The 10106-nt window shown below is 40.8% G+C and overlaps 1 protein-coding gene across 2 annotated transcripts in view; it reads left to right on the top strand.

The window, feature by feature from the left end:
• The window catches only part of SLC25A12 (solute carrier family 25 (aspartate/glutamate carrier), member 12), a 175382-nt gene that overhangs the window by 73600 nt on the left and 91676 nt on the right, over nucleotides 1-10106 (top strand). The window lies entirely within an intron of this gene.

Below are 10106 nucleotides of genomic sequence, written 5' to 3'. Positions count from 1 at the left end.
TGTGGTATTTTGTGGAAGAGCCACACTGAAGGGGCCAAAGAGCTGCATGTGGCTCGCGAGCCGCGGTTTGCCGACCATGGGTCTAGGAGATCTGTCTGCCACCAGAACTACGATTCCCAGCATTCCTGGTGCTCCCCACACTCTGGGCTTCTGCTTCCAGTCCTGGGGCTGTCACCAGAACTATTCCCAGAATTCCTGGTGCTCCCCGCGCTCTTGGTTTTCCCTTCCTGCTCTGTCTCTGTCCCATGGCCTCCCACTCTGCCAAGTCCTCCAAGCTGCCAGCTCTCCCTCTCCACTCTTCACTGGCTGTCCCCCTCTGCTCTCCACCTGGTGGCTTGGGGGGCGTGACCGAGGGAGCCACTGGGAGTGACCGAGGGAGCCAATTCCCCCCAAGCCGCCGGCTCTCCCACTCTGCTCTCTGCCTGGCACCTGTGTATGCAAATTAACCTGCCATCTTTGTTGGGTTAATTTGTATACTCCTGTTGGCTGGTGGGGTGTTTCGAAGGTACGGTCAATTTGCATCTTCTCTTTTATTAGTGTAGATGCATAGATCACATTCATACATTTGGCTTTCAGTCACAGCAGTGACTGTCTCTCAGGTTATTTAGTGAATCATATAAAATAATCCTACCCACTAATTCAGAAAAGAATTACAAAAGAAAGGATAAAGGAAAATATTTAATCTTCATTGAGTGATTAAGTGCCAGGTCCTATGCCAGAGACCATAAATACATGATCCTATCTAATAAAGAGGGAATATGCTAATTGACCCTCATGCCATCGCAAAGATGGCAGTGCCCACAGCCAATAAGGAGGGAATATGCTAATTGACTGCCCACCCTCAAAGATGGCAGTGCCCACAGCTACAAGATGGCCGGCAGAGGAGGGCAGTTGTGGACAATCAGGCCAGCAGGAGAGGGCAGTTAGGGGCGACCAGGCTGGCAGGGGAGGGCAGTTGGAGGTGATCGGGCCAGCAGGGCAGCAGTTAGGCATTGATCAGGCTGACAGGGGAGTTGTTAGGGGGTGATCAAGCAGGCAGGCAGGCAGGCAAGCGGTTGGGAGCCAGCAGGCCCGGTTTGTGAGAGTGATGTCCCACTGCTGGTTTAGGTTTGATCCCACATTTGGTTCTGATTGGTCGGTTTCTATGCTAGTCAGCATCAGAAGCTCCGCCTCCTAGGCAGCCATTGGTTCTTCACAGCACCCATATTTGGTTCTGATTGGTCAGTTCCTATGCCAGTCAGCATTTCCGGGCCTATCTCTGGGCCTGATCAGAGAGGCGGGGCTGAACAGTAGCCCCACAGAGGCTGGGAGAGAGAGAAAAGCCCGGCTGCTGAAGCTCAGAAAGAAAGAGGGAGAGAAAGAGAGACGCAAGTACTGATCAACAGCTGCCAATGAGGCTGTGGTCAGACCCTGCCCCTCTTTCTGGGTCTCAGGCCCCTGGGCAGTCAGTGTTGGGTCGCCATGGCAACCCAGCGCTGACTTCTGGGTTGGTCAGCCTTTGGTCCTGATCGGCTGTTACAACCCTGGCCTTTTATATATTAGGATAGCTGGTGTTAATATTTGAAAAACAATAACAACCACAAAAAACACTCTAAAACAAAAAAATATGTAATTTACAAATCTACAGAAGGTGGCCAAGTATTCATTGTATGACATGGATTCATGAAAAGCAATCTTACTAAATAAACTTCTTTTCTTGAAAAATGGCAAAAAGAAGTGTAATAGTAGATTTAGTTAAGTATACCATATTGCTGACCCTATGTAAAATTGTAATTTAGAGAAAACTCAGTTGTTTGCTCCAGGCTTGTTTAATATACTCAGGTTACTTATACAATTATACTTGCCATATATGTACAATGTCAAGTTCTGACTTATTCACTTAATATTATATCACAAACTACACACTACTCTTACTTTTATGTGACCAAGTTACTGAGGGATTGGAACTTGGTGGGGGTATAAACATAAAATGTCAAATTTTTCTCTAGTCACATCTCCCACTGTACTGTTGAATACCCTCTCCTCCTGGGCAGATTTCATAGTTTTCCTGCGGGTTTTTTTTTTTTTTCCAACTTACTCAAAGTCTACTCTGGCCTACTTTAAAAGTTTGGTGTTTTAAAACTTCCTTCATTGTTGGGCAGACTTGTAGCCACAGGGATCTGAAATAAGGAAGGGAGTATAGTCATGTTTTCGCTCGTTCTCCCTCTTCAAGCCCCTACAGATTGGGCCAGCTGGGTTACAGGCTTGATCCCTGTAGGGGGCATGCAGGAGGTAGCCAATAGATGTTCCACTCTCACAAGGATGTTTCTCATTCCCCTTCTCCCTTCTTCTCTCTGAAAATCAATAAAAAAATATATTTTTTAAACAGATTGGGCAAGGGAGAGTGTCTCATTCTAGGATATTTTTTCCTCTTTTTCAAGGCTCACTCTTCTGGTGTTGGGGGCTAGAAGTAGGAATAGAAGAGAAACAAATGTTGATATTTAACTACTCTCTGTTCTGGTTATCTCTGCTTCTTCAGCTGACATTGACTGACTGATGTTCTTACTGCCTCTCACATAGCATGCATTCTGAATTTCTTGGCTGAAAGGGGCCTCTGCATTGTACTGATTCCCTGACAGGAAATTATGGCTCCTTGCTACTGTTGTCTCCTTTGTCAGTAGGCCTCCCTTCTGGGTAGGACATTGCAAAAGTAGTTCAAGCCCCAATATCTTCCTGGTGTTACTTGACATATCAGAAATTCACGTATGTGTACTGGGGTTGTTATAAAAATATACTTTTTACCATAAAGGTCTGGATCGATAAAGTTTGAATGCCACCAGTGGAAGAGGAAAATAAGCAAAGAGATAATTACAATACAGTGTGATAAATCCTATGCACAGGGTTGGGAGGCTACCCCAGATGGGGTAAAGGGCTTAAGGATGAGATTCTTTTTAAAATATATATATTTTATTGATTTTTACAGAGAGGAAAGGAGAGGGATAGAGAGTTACAAACATTGATGAGAGAGAAACATTGATCAGCTGCCTCCAGCACAACCCCCACTGGGGATCAAGCCCGCAACCAAGGTACATGCCCTTGACTGGAATCGAACCCGGGACCCTTCAGTCCATAGGCCGACGCTCTATCCCCTGAGCCAAATCAGCTAGGGCAGGATGATATTCTTGAGCTGTATCTTAAAGGGTAGGCAAATTGATATAAATGTGGAATAAAATATTTCCAGCAAAGGAAATAGTGTAAAGGTTCAAATATTCTTGTGACTAAAGGGATAAGTATAGTAGTAATAAGAAGAAGGGGCCAGATGAGGAAGCTTCCACTCTTCACCATACTGAGGAGTTTGGATTTTATATTGAAGTCAGTAGAGAGCCATTGAAGGATGAGGGAGTGACAAAACTTAATTCCCATTTCAGATAGAACACTTGACAGCGCTGTGGAGAACGGATTTGAGGCTAGTGATAGGAGGCAGAAAGTGGAGAACCAGAGGCTTGGAGAGCAATTAAGAGGCATAATGAAGACTATTATAATAAAGAGGAGAGATTTTAAAAAGCATTGAAGGGGACAGGAAACACAAAACTGAGTGGCTATTTGGATGTGAGGGGTAAGGAAGAGTCTGAGACCTAGCTTTCTGGCTTAAGCAACGAAGACAATGGTACTGGTCTTCACTTAGGAAATATGAGAGGACTAATGGTTGGTGGTAGAGTGAACAGTTAGGAATAATTATTAAACATTTAATTAGCACCTACATAACTAATGTCAGACATTGAGATAAATGTTAGGACTGAGAGTGTGGATGAAGGAGAAAGGATAGGGTAAAAAGACATACTCTGGAAAAAACACAGAGAAGGTGATGAATTATGGTTTCTGTAAAACCTGCTGTATGTTGTCCAGCTTGAATTGATGTTTTATCTTTCTAAACCTGTATTGCATAAGTTTATCACACAGTTGAGCATATGCATTGTTAATTAATGGTTTTGTTTATGTTTTATCTTTCCAATACATTGTAATACATTTATAGAGAGGGATAATAATGTTCCCTTCATATTACCTGCTTATAGATATCAATATAAGGCAACACTATGTCTAAGAGATGGATTGGAACTTTATAACCATGTAGAGTTCTATATAATGAAATGCCCTACCATCCCTTCAAGTTTCTCTTGTATGTTTAAGGCAGCGGTTCTCAACCTGTGGGTCACGACCCCTTTGGGGGTCAAATGACCCTTTCACAGGGGTCGCCTAAGACCATCGGAAAACACATATATAATTACATATTTTTGTGATTAATCACTATGCTTTAATTATGTTCAATTTGTAACAATGAAAATACATCCTGCATATCAGATATTTACATTACGATTCATAACAGTAGCAAAATGACAGTTATGAAGTGGCAACGAAAATAATTTTATGGTTGGGGGTCACCACAGCATGAGGAACTGTATTAAAGTGTCGCGGCATTAGGAAGGTTGAGAACCACTGGTTTAAGGGGAATTTGTCTCATCTGCTACTGAGTTGTTTCTCTGTGATCCATACCCCTCCTTACCACTCAGTTATGCCTTGGGTTACACTCAGTTGCTGTTGCCACCCAGAATTCTGAGCTTACTATCTTTGATAAAATGATGTTGCTGCTGCTGCTGCCAGATGGATCTCAGAGAAGAGGTGACATGAGGAAGGTTACACTTCCCCTTACTGCACTTTAATTTTCTTCCACATCATCAACACAAAACTTATTCACATATAATGCTTTACTAAAGGGAGGGGGATGATTAAAGGAAGTATCATTGCTGACTCCCTGTTTTATTACCCATTCCTATCCTGAACTATCCAGGTAAACCCATCCATTTAGGGTGATAGAAGAGCAGCGTGAGTAAACAATGACTATTTCTGGGCTTCTTTCCAAGCAATGATAGTGAGGGATAATATAGGCAAGATCATGTATATCTGTTACTCCATAATTTTTTTCCCATGCTGGCTGGACCAAAATCAGGGAAGAAGCAGCAGGTAAGCATTATCCAGAAGCTTCCTTAAAAGTGCAAACTACAGCCCGGCTGGTGAGCTCAGTGGTTGAGCATTGACCTATGAACCAGGTCACGGTTTGATTCTTGGTCAGGGCATATTCCTAGGCTTCATAAATCAATTTTTATTGATTTCAGAGAGGAAGAGAGAAGGAGAGAAAGAGAGAGATAGAAACATAAATGTCGAGAGAGAATCATTGGTTGGCTGCCTCCTGCACACCTCCCTCTGGGGATCTAGCCTGCAACCCAGGCATGTGTTCTAACAGGAATCAAATTGAACTGTGACCTTCTGGATAAAGAAAAGTTTATTCTTATCCTTTGTGGCATCTTTTTCAGTACAAAGTCCTTATCCTAGGGAGGACACTTCTTATGACTCAACTCTTAATTTCTGTTCATTTCATTTTTATATAATTTTCCTTTAAAGTAGTATCCTATTGTCATGGCTACTGGGAATGGAATATGCAGAATACAACATTGACTGAGACCTTTCAGGTTCTTGGTCTAGATGTTGCACAAAATAATGTTATTTGCAGACATGCCATATTGATTTATTTGACTTTATAGTAAATCTTGAAGCCAGGTAGTGTAAATTATCCAACTTTATTCTCTTTCAGAAAAAAGAGAATTTTTTTTTAAAGAATTTTTTCCCCTTGCTTTGGATTAAATTCAAAGTGTCCTTTTTTGTTGACCTCTAAGTAGAAAAGAGGCAAAACCCAATTCCAAGTAAGTCGTCATGGTAGGGTATTTATGGGCATCTGAGGGACTCAGCAGGATGTTTGTTCTTCTAGTTATACACTTTTGATTGGAATGGGAATATGTGACAAACCGCAAAGTTATTTTTATCCCATTATTACCTAAGGCTGCTTTGGCCTTTGGCACATGCAAAAGATTTTGGTATCATCCTTTCAGCTTTATTCATTAAAAAAAATAAATTGTAGCAGTTGCTGCAGAAAATATTTTCCATACTCTGGGACTCATGCTACTTATTTTTCTTATATATTCTATAGCTGAACAGTGAGTTTAGTACACATACAAAGAACTCAATAAATGTTAATTAAATAAAATTTGGCTCATTCCAAATCATGAAATTAGAATGCTAAAAGAAGCATTAAAGCTCATATGACTCAATCCTCCATTTGATCATAAGGTTTCCCACTAAACACTTGTCTACTATCATGATAGGGCACTCACAGCCTCAAACATTTAGAGCAACTCATTCCATGCATTTCTCCCAAAATCCATTGAAAAGTAAACTGGCTGTTATTGCACAAGGAATAACGAAGACTGTGGTCCAAAAATAAGATTACTGTCATCCTCTTTTTTTGTTTTTGTTTTTTTTTTTAATCCTCACCTAAGAATATTTTTCCATTGATTTTTAGAGAGAGTGGGAGGGAGAGACAGAGAGAGAGAAATATCGATGTGAGAGAGACACACTGATTGGTTGCCTCCCACATGCACCCTGACCAGGGCCCAGGATTGAGCCTGCAACTGAGGTATGTGCCCTTGACTGGAATCAAACCTGGTACCCTTCAGTCCATGGGCCAATGCTCTATTAATTGAGCCAAACCAGCCAGGGCCTCATTTTACAATTTATATGACTTAGAGTCAGACTGTGAGGAAGAGCAGTTTAGGAAGACATAATTGCAGGAGTACAACTATTTCTCCAGATTTTTGATACCCCCTCCCCTCCACCAAAATGAGAATTTATTTCAACTAGAGCAAATGTCATACAGGCAGTATAATACTTTTACAGTATAGAGTAGCTTTAAATGTGTCGTTTTTCTATTATCTATAAGTTGCCTGGGTTAAAATAATACTTTCTGATTTATTGATTTCCAGGTGAGTCTACTACCTAGAATAGAGTAGCTTTAAATGTGTCGTTTTTCTATTATCTAACTATAAGTTGCCTGGGTTAAAATAATATTTTCTGATTTATTGATTTCCAGGTGAGTCTACCACCTAGAACATAAATTGCTCAAACTTGGACACTTAGCTCTTCATATTTTCCCCAGCCTAATGCCTTCCATTTCCTCATATAGACTCTTAGCAAGGGAGGTTTTAAAAGCACTACTTATAGCTCTAGCTGGTTTGGCTCAGTGAATATAGTGTAGGCCTGTGGATCAAAGGGTCCCAGGTCCTATTCCGGTCAAGGGCCTGTACCTTGGTTGCAGGCTCCTCCCCAGCCCAGGGCCCTAGTTGGGGCACGTGCAGGAGGCAAACAATCGATGTGTTTCTCTCACATTGATATTTCTCTCTGTCTTTCCCTCTCTCTCCCACTCTCCCTAAGAATCAATAGAATTAACAAAATAAAAGCACAACTTATAAAATGTACAAGTTTTGCAATATTTCAGTAAAATATAGAGTACCATTTTATAATTCTAGGTATAGGTCAAAACCAATATACACTTGAAAGGTACAGATGTTCAAATATGCAGTGTGTGTGTGTGTGTGTACCAAAGTCAAATCATGCTATTTATTTCAAATATTTTGTGAGCTCTATCTTGATGGGGGCATAATATCTGGCTTCTCGTCATAGTGATGACATGTGTATCTTTAACCCAGGAAGAGCTCCATTCCTAGTTTAATTAGTCAGTGATAGCCTAAAGCTCTATTAAATGTTGGTACACCACTTTGATTTACTTCTTGCAAGATGACATCCATAGTAGCTGTGCAGGATATAGAAATATGCATAAAAATGTACTCATGTTTGTAAAATAATCAAAGGAAGCTAGAAGATAAACAGAAATGGTATGTTATTAATGATGGAAGGAGGTCCAGGAGTTCTGGCAGAACATGCTCATTGGAATTTGCCTCTTGTTTTAATAATTACATTTCAGTTTATTAGGGCTCTAGGCATTAGTACAATTCTAACTTTCACCCACAAAGTGCCTGGCTGGTTTCAAATTAATATAATGTAAGCTGCCTGGGAGCTGGAGACATGTTTCTATGGGTTTGTCTAGTAGGCTCACATTTCAGTTTTGCATCTGGGGGTAATATATTATTTTCATGGGCAACAACTTCATGAACAGATTTAAATCTCCAGCTCAGTGAAACTATGTATTGAGTCTTTTATGAAACCAATTATATTTATGACAATATATTTGCAGTTAGTCTTTTAGCCTTTAACTTCCACTTTTACTTTCTGAAATGTCATTCTTTATAGACTTTGTATTAATTATCAAGTTTTCAACTTGTTCCAAGTTTTAAAATTATTTCTTGTTTACAGATATCATTTGAAACTTAAAGAGTTATAAAATACTATATATTGGTATGTAACTTGAAAAAACAATAACAATGTATTCTGATAGAAAATAATCCATTCACTATAAATAAATGCCTTTTTTTTTTCCTTTTAGAGAGAGGGATGGAGAGGGAGAGAGAGAAACAAACATCATACCCAAACCAGAGACTAAGCCCCAACAGGGAATCAGACTGGTGTCCCCCCCCCGCCCCCCCTTCCCCAAGCAAGCAGGAGTTAATGCTCAACCATCAGAATCCCACCACACCAGCTAGGGCTCACTAAGTACTTTTATTCAAACTGAGGGACTCTGGGCTATTAGAATCCGTCCCTTGTAAAGTAACAAAATAAACAGCTCAAGATTCCTACTTAGAGAAACTTTATAAGAGAGAGCAGAGTATCAGGGTCATAAGATGCTAGTAGAACAAAATGTGAATTTGTACATCCTATGTCCAATTACATTGTTAAAGATCTTTGAACAGACTGAAGAAAGATGTAATGGTGTAGGCAATTAAACCAACTGCAGCAGAAAAGCTCATTTTAAGAGTACTAGTAATGTAGTATTCCTTATCAACAATCGCTATTTGTCACCCTTTTCTCATTTCTATTAACTTGGATACTTAACACAATTATGATTAGTGAGACTGGAGAAAAAAAGAGATGCCTCCTATGAGGTTAAGATAAATCTTGGAGTTGTTAGACCTTTTTTTTAAAAAAACCCCACAAAAAAACAAAACAGGCAGCATGCTTGGTTTAAAGATACAAACAGCCCTAGCTGGTTTGGCTCAATGGATAGAGTGCCGGCCTGTGGACTGAAGGGTCCCAGGTTTGATTCCGGCCATGGGCACATGCCTGGGTTGCCAGCTCAATCCCCAGTAGGAGATGTGCAGGAGGCAGCCAATCAATGATTCTCTCTCATCGATGTTTCTATCTCTCTCTCTCTCCCTTTCCCTTCCTCTCTAAAATCAATAAAATATATTTAAAAAAAATAAAAAAAAATAAAGATACAAACAAAAAATACACTTAGGGTTGGGTTTGTGTGGAAGCATTGACCATCAATAAACTCCTAGAGGGTAGGGACTATACGTTGTCCTTACAAGCAAAACTATGTCTAGTATATAATAGCTGCCCAGTAAATGTTTGTTGAATGAATCAATATGTGGCTCAATATAGTCATAATAGTCGGACTCCGTTTTAGAGACACTATTTTGGTTCAAGAACTAGCTACTAATAGGGAGGGCTGGACATGTTTATGTAGGGGCAAATTGGGCCAGGATTCAGTGCCAGCCCAGTCCAAGACAAATGGATTTTTTCCCCATTTGCATTTGTGCGGTACCTCATTGCACAAAAAATTTGGGTGATTGGGAATGTGAAGTGAGCCTAATAAAGCTTTACAATAGTACATGAAGCACAAATAGGTTAAGCCTATTCATCCCATGCCAGTTTAGGGGCATATTTCTCAAGTTATGTTTACTTAGGTTTTCCCCAGAGTGAGTCGTTCCCAATCTTTTTTATTGTTAGTATTTGCCATTAGTTGTCATTAATTCATTTATTATTATTATTAATGGAACATGTTCTTTGATCCTTCGAAATCTTACTCAATCTAGGCCCCAAGTGTTCCTTTAAGTCTCAGGGTAAACGACTTTGGCAGAAGTCGTTGCCCAAAGCCACACCCACTAGGAGGCCTTAGGAAACCTGGGGCTTTCTGGCGGCGACTCAGCAGCTGTCAGCAACCACGCGGCGCGTCGGAATCCCGCGGCTGGCACTCCAGTCTTCCCCAGTGGAGGCGCGTCCCCTTCCTCCGCGTAGCGGTGGGGCTGACCCCCTCAGGCCCCCAGGTCAGCTCCCCTTTGGAA

This window comes from Myotis brandtii, unplaced genomic scaffold (assembly GCF_000412655.1).
Source record: "Myotis brandtii unplaced genomic scaffold, ASM41265v1 scaffold112, whole genome shotgun sequence".
NCBI classification, from domain to species: domain Eukaryota; kingdom Metazoa; phylum Chordata; class Mammalia; order Chiroptera; family Vespertilionidae; genus Myotis; species Myotis brandtii.
Note: the sequence above shows the minus strand (reverse complement) of the source record. Positions and strands in the feature narration are given on the sequence as shown.